The sequence below is a fragment of the Stegastes partitus genome, unplaced genomic scaffold (genome assembly GCF_000690725.1).
Source record: "Stegastes partitus isolate 25-593 unplaced genomic scaffold, Stegastes_partitus-1.0.2 Scaffold93, whole genome shotgun sequence".
NCBI classification, from domain to species: domain Eukaryota; kingdom Metazoa; phylum Chordata; class Actinopteri; family Pomacentridae; genus Stegastes; species Stegastes partitus.
Window position 1 is genome coordinate 352,974 of NW_007577824.1, and position 14,292 is coordinate 367,265.

Genomic DNA, 14,292 nt, shown 5'->3' on the forward strand with positions numbered 1-14,292 from the left:
TATAATAATTGCAGCTGAACATCTTACCTTGCTGCAGTCACGTTTAAGCTAAGCGTCCTTCTGGGTGTGTCGGTACACTGCGACATCACTGCTGGGCTCGGCTACGGGTGTAATAACTCAGAGGTAAAGTCTTGATTATACTGGACTTAAATGGATTCTCATGGACGGGATTTATATCACGTAGACCACCATGTTCTGGAGAATACAGAAAGCATAGCGCCGGCCTTTTAAACAGAGAGTGCAGTCTTATTCCTGGGCTTGGCTACAGTTTTTATATGTTGAGGTTTTGAGGTGCAGACATTTCTGCAATATAGCAAAGGTGAATAAAATTCGAATGAAATTACTTCTGCTGCTTCTTTGTCATCTTCTGCTCTGTCTGTCTTACGCTGTACATACGTTTTCTGCTCAGTCGGATAAATTGAAAAATATTGATGAAAAGTCATCTGAGGCCGGTCTCTGATGCAGTCACATACACAACCCGCATCACTAACGCCAACTTTTTCCAGAGCAAAAGTTCCCTCGTCCCCACACAAAACCCTTTATCAGATATTACAGGTCGTACTCGCTGGGAGGAGCCACCCTCTGTGTGACTTTGTCCCAACGGAGAACGTCACTGTCAGTGTACCTACATAATCACATAAAATGTCCCAAGTTAGATTAACTCTTGCGTCATTTCTACAGGTTATGAAAACAGTGCCAGATGCTAAGGACAATTTGTTGCTTGTCTGGAGATAGATCCTACACCCTAACTTCTATCTCTGCAAATACACCAAATACAAACTACTTTCTAATCACGAATCTGAACAGACTGAGGAATGAAAGCCAACATTATAATTACCCTGACCGACCGAGAGGCAGCTCTGCACATCGCCTTTGTTTCGGATGCACAGAAGGGACACGGCTATGGCAGGGGCATGTGGCAGCGATTCTAAAGCCGATGAAGCCGCGGCTTTGGACGTCAACCAACCGAAGGCCCCCGCGGCAAGGAGTGTGCTCTCACACAGAGCATCAGCCGGGGCGCCGGCGTTCGCACGACAGGACAGCTGAGGGGCCTCGGGCTCCACAACTGGAAAACATGTGGGCCTGACGCTCCACAGCGGGTTTAATGGCCTTTGTGTTCTTTGAAGTGCTTTATAATGATGAGGGGGTGAGTGCATTAAGACTGAAGCTCTCTGGGCCAATCGTATTGACAGGGTCGTTACTACAGTATAGCAGGTGTTCCCTGGGAGCGCCGCGCTGTTCTCTACCCCTGAACAAACAACCTGTTTGTATCTGCGCTCGCTGTTGTTATTTGTGCTATTACTGAGCACTCCGGCAAAGCCATCCCGCATCCTGTCACAGAGGTGAATAAAGTCATATTGACCATCTCAGATTGAAACAATATTTGTTCTGAAACGTGCACCAGCAGGCAGTCCCGTTCCCTCCATCATACATGACAGGCAATCAGCAGTGGTTTTTATTACCGTGCATAGGATGTCGGGAAATCACTTTGATTTGTGTTTGTCTATCATCTGGTGTCATTTATTACACCCTGACTGGGCCAGGAGGCCTAATATGAACAGTGTCTATTTATACTGGGGGTTTTATTCTGCTAGTTATAAAATCTTTTATGTCGCATGATAACAACCGCGGCGGAGATGTTTCATTTATATTCGCCGCTGCTGCTGCAAACACAACAGAAAATACAGAAAGTGTAAAAGTCACTGCAGAGTTGCATTTGTTTTAGAGTGGTATTGAGAAATGGTAAAACTCAGGACAACTGAGTGATTTGTCTTTACATTATGCATCGTGCAACGTGATTTAGTTCACACTCCCACTCACCTTTTAACTGCTGCCACTTTCATTTTCTCTAACAGGTTTGCTTTATTTTACACCGGTGCCGTTCACGGACCTGAAATGACATTCCAAAATGCCTCCCTGTTGACTTCTGGCATCATTCCCACTCTGTTATCCAATTCAGCAAGGTCTTTATAACCTTTCCCTGCTCATTTCTGTCTCCCTTTGTTTTAGTTGTACTAACACCCCTCTGGGCTTTATTTTCTACCACCTGCACAATGTGTGATCTATTTTGCCCTCATGCGTTTCTGTCATTTTTACTATATATGTGTGACTCAAGTAAATTTGCAGCAGCGGAGACGGAGGGAGGCAGCGGGAGGGAGGTCGGGGGAGCTAATGATAGAATGTGGGCCAGATGCAGGCAGAACTCCTGGAGATGCGGGGTTGCGGACCTCGCCGTTGAAATAAATACAAGAATGGGAAGGAACGAGGGTGAGGGCGGGAGAACTGGCAGGTACTCTGACATTCTCATTTCAAATCTGGCTTTTGGCTTATGTCACATTTAATTCCTTGCCTCTCCTGTCTGCTTCTATCAGAATCTGTCTGTTGAAAAACCCAGCCCGGAACATAATCAATGTCTTCTTTTTTTTTGGCATCGTAGAAAGCTTGACTTTTCATTTTTCCACAAGGGTTTGTTCTTTTCTGTCCACAACTTTCATGGTTCAGTTATTACTTTTTATTTGCTCTATTGTTTGTTTTTGTAGGGACAGTGCAAAATTAAAAGTAATTACACCGGAGTGTGCGAGCAGCTCATTTACATCCGTTGTCCCTGGGCAGGGAGACAAAAACAACAACCACAGAACAACAATCACACTACATAAAACTGCACAACATGCGTGAGGGACAATAATTAGAATCAGTTCGGTAAATATAATAAATACAAGGCCATCATTGGGGGGAGGTGTCACTTCTGTGCTGACTTCAACAAAAGCTCGAGACTGGTTTAAAACACCGTGAAGCTTCCTGAGTCTCATATGTTTGTGGGTAAGGACTTCCACTTCCTCACTACTTGAACTAAGACAACAGACTGACCAAAGGCTGTTTGTGGTGCCCATTTACCTCCAGTAGATGCTCTGGTCCGACTATTAGTGAAAGTGCCTTGATTGATCCTCCTTCTCTTTCGCTGTTCGGACATCTCAGTGATGAAACCAACGAAACCCTTCCACATGGTTGGATACGAAAACAAATGGAAAAATAATGGAAAGGAAGAAATAAATATCTTCTTCATGGACTGTATCTAAAAGACTGACATTGCCTTCGGTTGTAGAAAGCAACCCTGAACCGCTTTACACCTGCATTCTCTCTAACGGCCAACAGGGGGCGACTTCACTAGTTGACAAAAGAAGCATTAATCTATAGACTTCTATGACCCTATGACCCTACTTCTCACTTGATCTGTTGCTTCAGTAAACATTAACTTAATCAGTTCATGGTCTAAGCTGCTAATTTGAGGCCTCCTTCAATTAAACATGTTTTCATTTGTGAATCATGGTTCTATTTAGATAGAGCTGAGTATGTTTTGGGGTGGGGCTGCTTTGTGATTGATTGGGTCCGCCGTAGTGTCTTCCAGTTAGATCCACCCTTCACTGGAGGCTTCACAAACCAGTAGATGCCGTCATGGTGGTTAAGTCCACCTTTCATATGCAGTCTGTAATCGTCTCTTCTCTCAGTGGCTGACATTCTGTTTTGGAAGTACTAGTAAAATGACTTCACCAATTGGAGGAACCTCTTAATTTCGGGGGTCTGGGTCAAATTGGCCATCCAACCATTTTACCAGCTTGACCAGTTTCCTAACCAGTTTTTGCTGGTCAGGTTGCCCAGCAGACACCAGCGTAGTCTGACTGGGTGACCACCTATCCGACTGTACTTACACACCACCAAGGTCAGCCGGATCAGCAAATCCAGTCTGGTAAACCAACTAAACCAATCTGGTAAACCAACTAAACCAGCCTAACACCGGCTAAGATGGACTAAAACCCGTAACAATCTTAAGCTGATCTATGCTTCTTTTTTCAGCAGGTTACTGAAGGTTCTTTGCATTTGTTGAAGTTATTTGGTTTGGTGGCCAGTAACAGCATAAAATTAGATTAGGAATTAATCATTTGGTCTATAAAACATCAGAAAACAGTGAAAAATGTTTCCCAAATCTCAATACGTTGTTCAGACCGACCAGAACGCAAAATATTTAAATGCTGAAAATGATTATATTTCACTTTTTTTGATTAAAGATGACCTAATTAAACAATTCCTACATCCTATTTTCCACAAGGACCATCTTGGAAATGGTTCTAGTAAGAACCTATTTTTAGAAATGGCTCTCTGAGGGTTCTTTTTAACAACCAGCTGAAGAAATGGTTGTTGCTATAAGGGTTTTCTGTGAAACTAGAAATGCTTTTTCTACAGCATCACTGCGGAGAATCATTTTTGATTCCAATGGGCACCATTTTTTTTCTACGTTTACTGACTCACTACTATTATTTTGTACATTTCTATCAAATTTTACAAACGAGCTACTGCGATAAAACCAGTGCTAATGTAGCTGCTAATGTAGCTTTCTGGCTAATGCTAAATGAATTGCTATTAAGACATATTGGATAATGTCGAAATTATAATAGTGTAGCAAAAACGCAGTACTTCAGGTTGTGAAACGGTGAACTTTTTTTATATTTAGATTTTTTAGCCACCCAGGAGAAACTCACTGAATGCGAAAAAAAACTCCTCATTAGCTAACAGGCCTCGTTAGCTAAGCACGAAATGACTGCGTTAATGAATGCACTGCTTTAGAAAAGGGCACCCGGCTCCTTTTTCCCAACCTGCGCTTTAAAGTAATCTAGAAATAGTCTTCTTAGGAACATCTAATGTCAGTCTTCCTCTGGGTGTGTGGTGATGAGGAGGGGAAGCCCACACTAACCTGAGAACTCCATTGTGCTGAAAGCCTTTTTCCCATTTTACTGGCGTCTCTTACAGGAGAGTGTCCTCCAGGGACCTGCCTGTTGCTGTGTTTTCTCATTTCTCAATAGGAAGGATGTGTGCCATTATGTGCTCTTGACATTGCTGAGAGCTGAGCACGTTTATATATAGCAGCAAGAGTGACAGACACTTATAAACATTTTGACTTTTAGCGCCTCAAAGGTGTTTCCAGTGTGTCGTCACGGCAACCAGGAGCGCTTTCCTCCAGAATCTGCTGTGCTTTAAAACCAAAATGAGGTGTGTAGGGGATACGCTGACCCGCACGAAGGCAACAAATAATCTTAGAGGTTATGCAGTATGCAGGTGAAGACAGGTCCGCACAGCATCTCAGCATCACCACAGGTTGCATTTTGGTGTGAAGGAATCGATAAAGGATGCAGAAGTATACAGTACAGCTAATTACAGTATGTTTCTTCAAAAATATACTAATTTGTCTGAACTTGTGTTCCTGATAATACATGACGTGTAATAATGAAATTGATATTATTTAGTTGATCTCTATAATAAGCTAGCAAGTTTCGTGAATTAGCTAATGTGACACAACTAATGATGCTTTCTAGCTAACTCGTTTTTCTTATTTCAGGACAAAATGTACAAATTTACTTAAACTCGCTCGTTACTGCTAATGTTTCTGACGAAAGGACATGAGTTACCAATATTATGTTGCTGACATTTTCAAGCAGCTAGCAAGTTTTGTCAATTAGCTAATGTTGCACAGCCAACAGGTCGCCATAACACCAGTGCTAATGAAGCTTCTTACATGATATGGTCAAAAATACTGCAAAAACATGGATTTTTTTTTTTTTTTTTAAGTCGGGGACAAAAAGCCCCAGGAGAAACATACTGCATGCTAAAGCTTAAGCTCATTTTACTGTGAATAAATTGTTGAGTAAGGCAGTAATATATGGGAAAAGTGTCAAATTTACTGTTGTTCAAATTTGTAAATCACCGTTTATCTCATAAAAAATACACTAATTTGGCTGAAATAACTAAGTTAATATTTGGACTGTTCTGCTAAGGTCGTCGCTTATGTCACTTCTAAAAAAAAAATAATAATAAAAGCGTCTGCTAAATGAAATTGTAGAATTGTACAATTTCATTAAGCAGCTAGCAAGTTTGGTAAATTAGTTAAAGACAAGAGGCCACCACTATCCCAGTGCTAATGAATGAAAGTCTGTTTTAACTATGATCAACTAGCATTATTGGATATTCTAGTTTTTAGCCACCTAGGATAACAAACGATGCATGCTAAAGCTACTTGAATGCTACTTGAACGAATGAATGGGGCAGAAATAGTGAAATATTTATGTACTTTGTTATACAATTATATAAATATAAAATCAAATTTGTAAATTACAGTCATCAGTATTTTCAATATGTACTGGTATAAAAGAATATTACTGAATTATTATGTAACAATACAATAAAATAGGATTGCAAATTTGCAAATTGCAGTTAGGACATTTTATTTATTAAAAACACATACTTAGTTTACATTGATTCGTATTGTATTGTATGAGCACACTTAACTGTAAATGAACTGATGAATAAGGAAAATGTGTGAGAGAAGTATGGAGTAAATCAAATTTGTGTATCACATGTTTTTTTTAAATGATATATTTCTATGACATCACTGTAACAAATCATTTTTGATTCTAACGAGTACCTTTATTTTTCTGCGTGTACTGACTCCCTACTATTATCCAATACGTCTAACAGCAAATTATATATAAATTCCTTAAAAAATCTACACTTAGCACATTTATAAAAAGAAATGTTGTAGCACGTTGTCTCTTAGCAGCATCACAGCCCATCTGCACACCAACCAACTACCCCGATATGGACTCATGTTCAGCTGCCGTCTTGTGTGTGTGTGTGTGTGTGTGTTTGTGTGTGTATACATGATGAGACAGTGGGTTGACACCAATATAGTATATTGATTTTCTGATAAATGGCCCCGATACTCCAGGCTTTCATTAAGAATCAACTTCTTACAGTTGTCTCCAGCAACGGATGTGATGCGGTTTGATTGATCACATATTTACTTTAAAGCTGATCAATACTACACTGTTTGTCTGTGGGAGGGCCATAACCTGGATGGATATGGATTACATAAGGATGAAGATGGTGCTCTTATTATGATGTCTAGGAATATGGACTATCCGGGTTTTTATTAGTGTTATTATCGTGGTATCGCCTGTGATTATGATTGTTGCTTCTGTTGCCGTTTGGATCGCGTTAAAGGCTTCAGCTGGGAGTTTAGTTTGGATCCGTTTCCACGCTCATTTGTCTGCTTCTTATTTTCTCCAGGAAACTCATAAGACTCTCCTTTCCAACAATGTCCCCCCTTCACATCCACACATTAATTTTTGAAATCAAATACCTGCAGGAAATAATATCTTTCGGCAGCTTTGAGCCGATTTTGGCTCCGGCGCCGACAAAACCCCACGTGGGACGAGCCCTTGTGTGTATTTACGTGCGAGAGGGCGCGTGCAGGCGCAACACACACCTGAGCAAAAAATAGGCATCGTCGAGTGTCGGAGCATAATTCTGCTCTTGTGAATTTCCCACGCACCACTGTTACATTTTAATCATGCACTGGAGACGGAGGGGGGGGAACCTTGAGTTTGTTGAAACTGACGCCTACAGAAAGCGGCATCTGCAATGCTAATCACACTCCAAGCAAAGGGCCCCACAGACTAGCCTTGTCTTCCCTGTCAAACTAAAAATTCGTCTCCAATAACAACCGAGCACTCGGTGGCTGGCTGCATCGCTAATGTGTTGCGGGGCCTACATCTGGAGTCTTCGCTGTCCTGCTACTTTGGACAAATCTGTATTCAGGATAAGGGTGGCGAGTCAGCACCACTGACTGATATGCAGACTGTGTGGGATCTTTTTTTCTTTTTTTTTTTTCATGCTCTGTGATGCTATTTGTGTGTACAGTGTAGTCATATCTGTCATCGTGATTTATTTATTCATCTGAGAATCCTTACGTCTGCCAACTCTCTTACATAACAGTTACAGTAAATCGGGCTGAGTTAAATTAAGACTTCTTAATGTGCTCAAAAAATGGGGACTTTTGCATAATTATCTTTTCGCCATTGTTTGGATGAAGCACCTAGAAGCAAAAAGCGGTGTCATCTGTATAACTGAGCCCGTCTCTGGTCTCCACTTGTTGCAGCCACCTTATGTAAAAAACCCATTCTCCTCCACACTGCACCTTTACATCTATACTTCCTGGTTCGCTTTTATGTTTACAAGCATCTAATCTTTTTGGGGGAAAAAATCTTAAAAAGAAGTCCTATTTCTCCTTTTTTTTTGAATTTCACCGCCGGTGCTCAAAATCTTACAGTATATTTTTTTGCTTTGAAGACAGTAAGTTGAGAAAAAGTTCAGCTTTCATTTTCCATTTCTTCCCTCCTGTCCAATCAGATTAGGCGAGAGGCGGGTTTTCCTCGCCGAACACATGGGTCCTTCTGCTGCTTTAAGACCCAGTGATCCGAGGCCAATTATAACAATCTACAGAGAACCGTGCAGGAAAGTACCTGAATTAATAATGATGGGATTTTCAAAGCATTGCATGGAAACGTTTGTTGCAGGTTGCATGTTTCAGTCCCACAAATCCTGCAATCTATTCCTTACATTAATCCACATTTTTTTAGAAAAAGCACATAGATATGATAAAATATTCAAATCCCCTTGCAGATGCTCGCAACATGCATGCAATCAATTATATTTCAATATATTATTCAAACACGTCTTATTATTATTAAATTGCAACACATAGTCAGCTTTAGACTTACAATTACTTATTATACAGCTACGCAGTGTGTTTGTCTGTTGCTAGGATGCTCCAACATCTGGGATTTGAGCGGCAGATGCTGAACAACATTTTATTCATTATTTATGTTGTAGAAAAATTAAACTCACAAGGTAATTATTAAGCAATTAAAGTTGCTGTGTGTAAATTTGCCAAGTCCTTGTAATAATAATGATGCCGTTCAGCAGCCAGCTGTTGTTTTATTGCAATTTTAATGGCTGATTATAGGACAATGAGTTTATTGCACGCGCTAATATCCAAAGAGCAGGTTTGACTCGTATTGATTTTCTGATTGCACAGACTTCCATTAAGAAGCAGGATCGATCACAGGTAAGCATCAATAATTACCTGGGAGTCCATGGGGGGGCTTTTACACGAACAGATCCTAATGGGACTAATCAGGCATGAACATGATCTTATGATTATGGTTTGTGATTATTGACTAGACTGATTGTTGTCTGAGTTGTGTGATAATATCATCAGAACAGGTTTGTCAGGGACTAAAATAAACACATAAAAAGCAAATCAGCAGCCGACTGAGTTTCAGTTTCTGTGAATACAAATGAATTCACTCTAATTCTGTAAACTCTCCAAGTCATTCTTACTTTAAAATAAACAGGCACCAAATGAAAAAGACATCCAGGCTCCCACAGCTGCAGCATTTTATTCAAAGTCCCAAATTCTTTTTTCCACAACAAAGTCGTACTTTCGAAAAAACATAAATAATAAATACCTAAATTCATCACCGTGCCTTCAGGTGTCATACATCACATATATAGATACAATGGGCAATGCATTTTATTTAAGCTAAACTTATTTATATCTTGCTGTAGCTATACTTTTTTTTTTTGATGTATCTTATTCAGTTTTCTTGTTGCTCTGTATTTTTTATATCTTGTCTTTTTTGTTGCAAAGAAACTTCCCAAATGAAAGTAGAGCTGCCACAATAAATGAAATACTGGATTATTTGTCAACTATTAAATTAATTCCCAACTATTTAGATAATCAATTAATTGGGGGAAAAAAACAAAACTAAATTCTCTGATCCAAGGTTCTAAATCTGATTATTTTCTGGTTTCTTTGCTTCTCTGTGACATTAAACTGAATATCTTTGGGTTGAGGCCAAAGCATCACTTTGGGCTTTATGAGACATTCTTTGCCATTTTCTGACACCTTATAAACCAAACAACTAATCAATTAATTGAGAAAATAAAGACTAGGAGGTTAAAAGACAACAGACGTAATCATGAGCTGCAGACCCTCCACTGAAGTGCTGCCACCCAGTCCCTGGCTTCAGATCACACTTGTTGCTGCATCACGTGGCGTTTGTTCTTTCACTGTAACACTTCTGCGTAATCTACAGTTCGTGTGTTTATGTTGGATTTCCAATCTAATCCAACTAATACTAATAAAGGAAATCAGTAAAACAGAGATTAACTGTCGGCACATAAAACCCAAACACTGGCACCGCTTCTCTGCGCTGTTGGCACCATCTGAGGGAAATAAAAGTGCCAAGAAGCAACCAGCTGGTTCGTGTGCAGCTACACGGCTGGGATGTTAACTCATTAGTTTGTTCATCAAAAAATGAGGGACAAACGCAGAAGGGGTTGGGTAGAGTGGGGCTGAGTTGGAGCTCGATCGGTGAGGAATCTGACCATTGTGAGAGCGGAATATGGCATCGAGGCGGTGCCGAGGCTGATTGCGGGAAACAAAAAAAAAAAAAAAGTGTGTGGGAAAACGGCGGCGGTGAATTGATGTCCTCAAATGAGTTCAGACACTTTGAGGCACTTGATAATCACGGTGAAGCTCCTCTACGTGACACCGACACGACGGAGCTCTGCCAGGTGCCTCCAAGTGAGCAGAGGAAGCAGTAAGTGGCGTGAGGAAGGGAGGGAGGGAAGGAAGGAAGCTCTGCCAGGGCTGGAGAAAACAAACAATGGGGAGGTTGAAGGGTGAGGAGGGGAGGAGGAGGTGGAGGCAACACCACCTTCTCCTCTTCCCTCCAATATCTCCTCTCCCATCCCCCCTCTCTTTCTCTCACCCTTAACGAGGGATAGTTTTCTCCTCGCCTCTCATCTCTCTCTCTCCCCCCCATCCTTTTTCCTCACCGTCTCCGGGGACCAAACACACCCCTGACAGGTTACCATGGAAACGCCTCTCACACACACACACACTCTCTCTCACGCTCACCCTCACTCCTTCTCTCTCTCTCTCTCTCTGTCTCTCTATCTTGCAGCGGTAACGCCTGTATCCTCTCTCTCCTCCATTAGCATCCCTCTTGCTCGGAGACAGCAGGGGCGGCACTTGTCGAAAACCCAGAGGTACGGCCGAGTCCTCCCTGCACCTGAATTCATTTGTCACGAGAAAACTTCACAAATCTCACCGGTACTGGGTGATCAATTATTTCACACCCTAACTATTGTTCCTGCCTTTTCTTTTCTCTTTAAATGTATTTTTAGAGCTGGCTTACAAATGCATCTCCGTCCATTTCCCCTGAACTTTGCCCTCCATCATGAAGATAAGACCAAACCAGATTCAATTTACACACAATTACCAAAGCCATGCCATCCTCAATTAATGCCCGTGGAAGTCAGACAAGAGGCAGCGGAGTCCCTGGGCTGGAGCATAACTCATTTATAATTCAGTCCTATTTCTCATACTTAAGGTCAGGATAGGAGTGTGTAAAGTGAGGCTTTTTTGCGAGCACTCATCCGCATGAAAGGATATATCTACACTATATCTCACCCCCGCAGGCTTTTAGAGATCCTGGTCCACTTTAAGGATGGGGAAAGAGAAGGGGGGGCTTTTTTTGTGAGTGTAAAGGACTGTTCCTCTGCTGCAGGGCCACTTTGACTCACAGCAGAGCACCCACCGCCAACTTCTTACAGTGCATGTGTCATCCCCCGCTGTGCAGCTCGGGGAAGGGTTTTTTTATTTTTATATATATATCTAACCACCTTGTGAAACATGTTGGTGTCATCATGTCAGCCAGATGCTGCTGAGTTGAAGAGGAAACATCCACAGGCATCCATTCATCCAATTTCTCATACATAAAAAAAATTGACTCTCCTGTCCATCCACATGAAGTGAATCCTTTTTTCCCTCCTTCTCTTAACACCTACATCACTCCCTTCATCACACCTCACCAGGATCTCCATCAGCTCTTCCTATTATTTATATATTTGTTAATAAAATTACTTGCATCCTCCCCTTAAAAAAAAAAAAAAAAAAACTATTATTTATATATTTGTTAATAAAATTACTTGCATCCTCCCCTTAAAAAAAAAAAAAAATCCTCACACCCCAGATAGGGACTACGCCTCATCTGCTGATGAAACCAAGTGTCAATATCTTTTTTTTTCTCTCTTCCCCCCATGCCTGTGAGTTAACAGCCAGTTTCTGAGTGAGTCGTGAAGGGAAAGATTTTTTTTCATTCATCTTGGCAACAGACTGAAAGCGCAGCAGCTTCCACATCTACCGATAATCACAACGATGAAAACTACTTGTAGGGTTAAAAGCACATCGATGTCCTCCTCCCCCCCTCCATGTGTCGTGAGTCTTACCTTTTTTACCTGCTCCTCCACATGCCAAAATCCACCTTTACATCACTGAGTGGGAGTCCGAGGCGCACACTCTGACTAACGCACACTTGCGCAGACTGTGAACGCAATCCTCTTCTCTGAGTTGGTCTCCTTCCACTCTGTCTTCCATGGAAACAAAACTACTTTCGGTAAAAAATACAAAAAGTCTCTTCTTTTAGTTGTTCTTTTTTTTTGGTTTTTATCTGGTTTTCTCTCCGGTTAGAAGGAAGCTCATCCTTCCTACCGTCGGCTCCAGGTTTCACGAAGCGCCGCGCTGGATGACGGCGCGTACAGAGAGAGAGCAGAGAGAGGGATGGAGAGGGAGATGCGTAAAGCCAGCGGCTGCGGCTACTGGGAGGCTGTGTGGGTTTGATTTCAGAGTAAAAGGCTGGAATGAGCTCAGTGATTCATGCAGTGGCGTCCAAAAGTCTGAGACCACCTCAAACTTCTGGCTTATTTTCATCTAAACAAACAAAAAAATATATAAAATCTTAAAGTCATAAAAAAAACACCAAAAGCAGATCATTACAGATTTCTTTCTGCAAAAAGTCACATTTCTTCAGGTTGTATTTTTCCACTGAAGCAGTGTTCAGATGACAGAGGTGGATTTAATTAACTCAGAGGGATGACACTGGAGTAAATCAACTTGGTCATCTGTTGTGCTCTGTGTGTTTTCAGTCAAGCGTTACTTACAAAGCAGCACTGTGATAAAAGGAAACATGGCATCAGAACTGGGCTGCAAGGTGGAGCAGTGGTTAGTACTGTTGCCTCGCAGCAAGAAGGTCGCCGATTCGCGTCCCAATGAGGACACCCGGGATCTTTCTGCGTGGAGTTTGCATGTTCTCCCCGTGCAGCGTGGGTTCTCTCTGGGTTCTCCAGCTTCCTCCCACACAGTCCAAAAACATGTTGAGGTTAATTGGTGATTCTAAATTGTCCGTAGGTGTGAATGTGAGTGTGCTTGGTTGTCTGTCTCTAAGTGTGGCCCTGTGATAGACTGGTGACCTGTCCAGGGTGTCCCCTGCCTTCACCCTGAGTCAGCTGGGATAGACTCCAGCCCTCCCGAGACCCTAGTGAGGATTAAGCGGTGTATAAATAATGGATGGATGGATGGATGGATGGCATCAGAACTCAGTCAAAGTGTTAGATTGTTCTGACTTATTCTGAGCAAGAAGGGGCTTTCTCAGCATCAAATCTTGGCTGGACTGAAGGTTTCTTCAGGGTCTGCTGGTATGCGAAGATCTCTGTGTTGTAAATTTGATCATCTTCCTTAGTTTACGAGAGTTGATGTAGTTACATCACCAAAAATTTGTGTCTGCACAGCGACCATGCTACATGTATGCATGTATGGAACACACAGATGGCGATCTACTGTGCAGATAAACAAAAGAGCCCTGACTAGAAAGTAAGGCCGGTGTTATACCTTCTCTGTGTCAGAAACAGTAATATCAAAACCACAGACAGAACAAATGTGAGACTATCATGAGGAGAATAACACATCAAGCTTTGTTCACTGAGAGGTAAAAACAACAACTACCTTATCATTGGTACAAAATGTGCAAAATAAAAACACAAGACTCCAATCAGCAAAAGTTCAGCAAAAACAAAGCTGTCTAGTAGGTTCTCAGGAGAGGAAACAAGGACAAATGCTTGGGGTGTTTTTCATTTTATGTAAATGTGTCTTTGTTGTTCTGAAACTATTCAGTGTTAGTAGAGCAGCTCTGTCACAGCCTCATTATACGAGAGTTACCAAGGGGTCAAAGAGGTCAAAGTTCAAGGTCGACTAGAGTAGATGTTGTTACCCCTAAAAGAGTTTGGTCTTTGGAAAGACAACCTCAGGTTTCTTTTGTGGTATGGATGCCATAAACTAACAATCTGTTTATAATGAACCTCTAAGAAAAGAGTTTGTTCTCTATAAATGCTGTTGCAATGGACTTCTTCTTTGGAGGAGAGAGGAAGGAGGTCTCTTGTTGAGTAAAGTGTTCTCCATTGCTATGATGTAAGCAATATGGCAAATTAAATTACAATGATAATTTTACAAACAACCCAGTACTGTGTTTGTTATCTTATTCAAGGGCAGAACCCAGG

The 14,292-nt window shown here is 41.5% G+C and overlaps 1 protein-coding gene across 1 annotated transcript in view; it reads right to left on the reverse strand.

The window, feature by feature from the left end:
- lingo2b (leucine rich repeat and Ig domain containing 2b) overlaps positions 1-12,497 on the reverse strand; it is a 37,506-nt gene extending 25,009 nt beyond the window's left edge. The window contains exon 1 of the mRNA XM_008277257.1: positions 12,190-12,497. The gene's annotated coding sequence lies outside the window, so the exon portion shown is untranslated. The remainder of the gene's footprint in view (positions 1-12,189) is intronic.
- Positions 12,498-14,292: the final 1,795 nt, after the last annotated feature.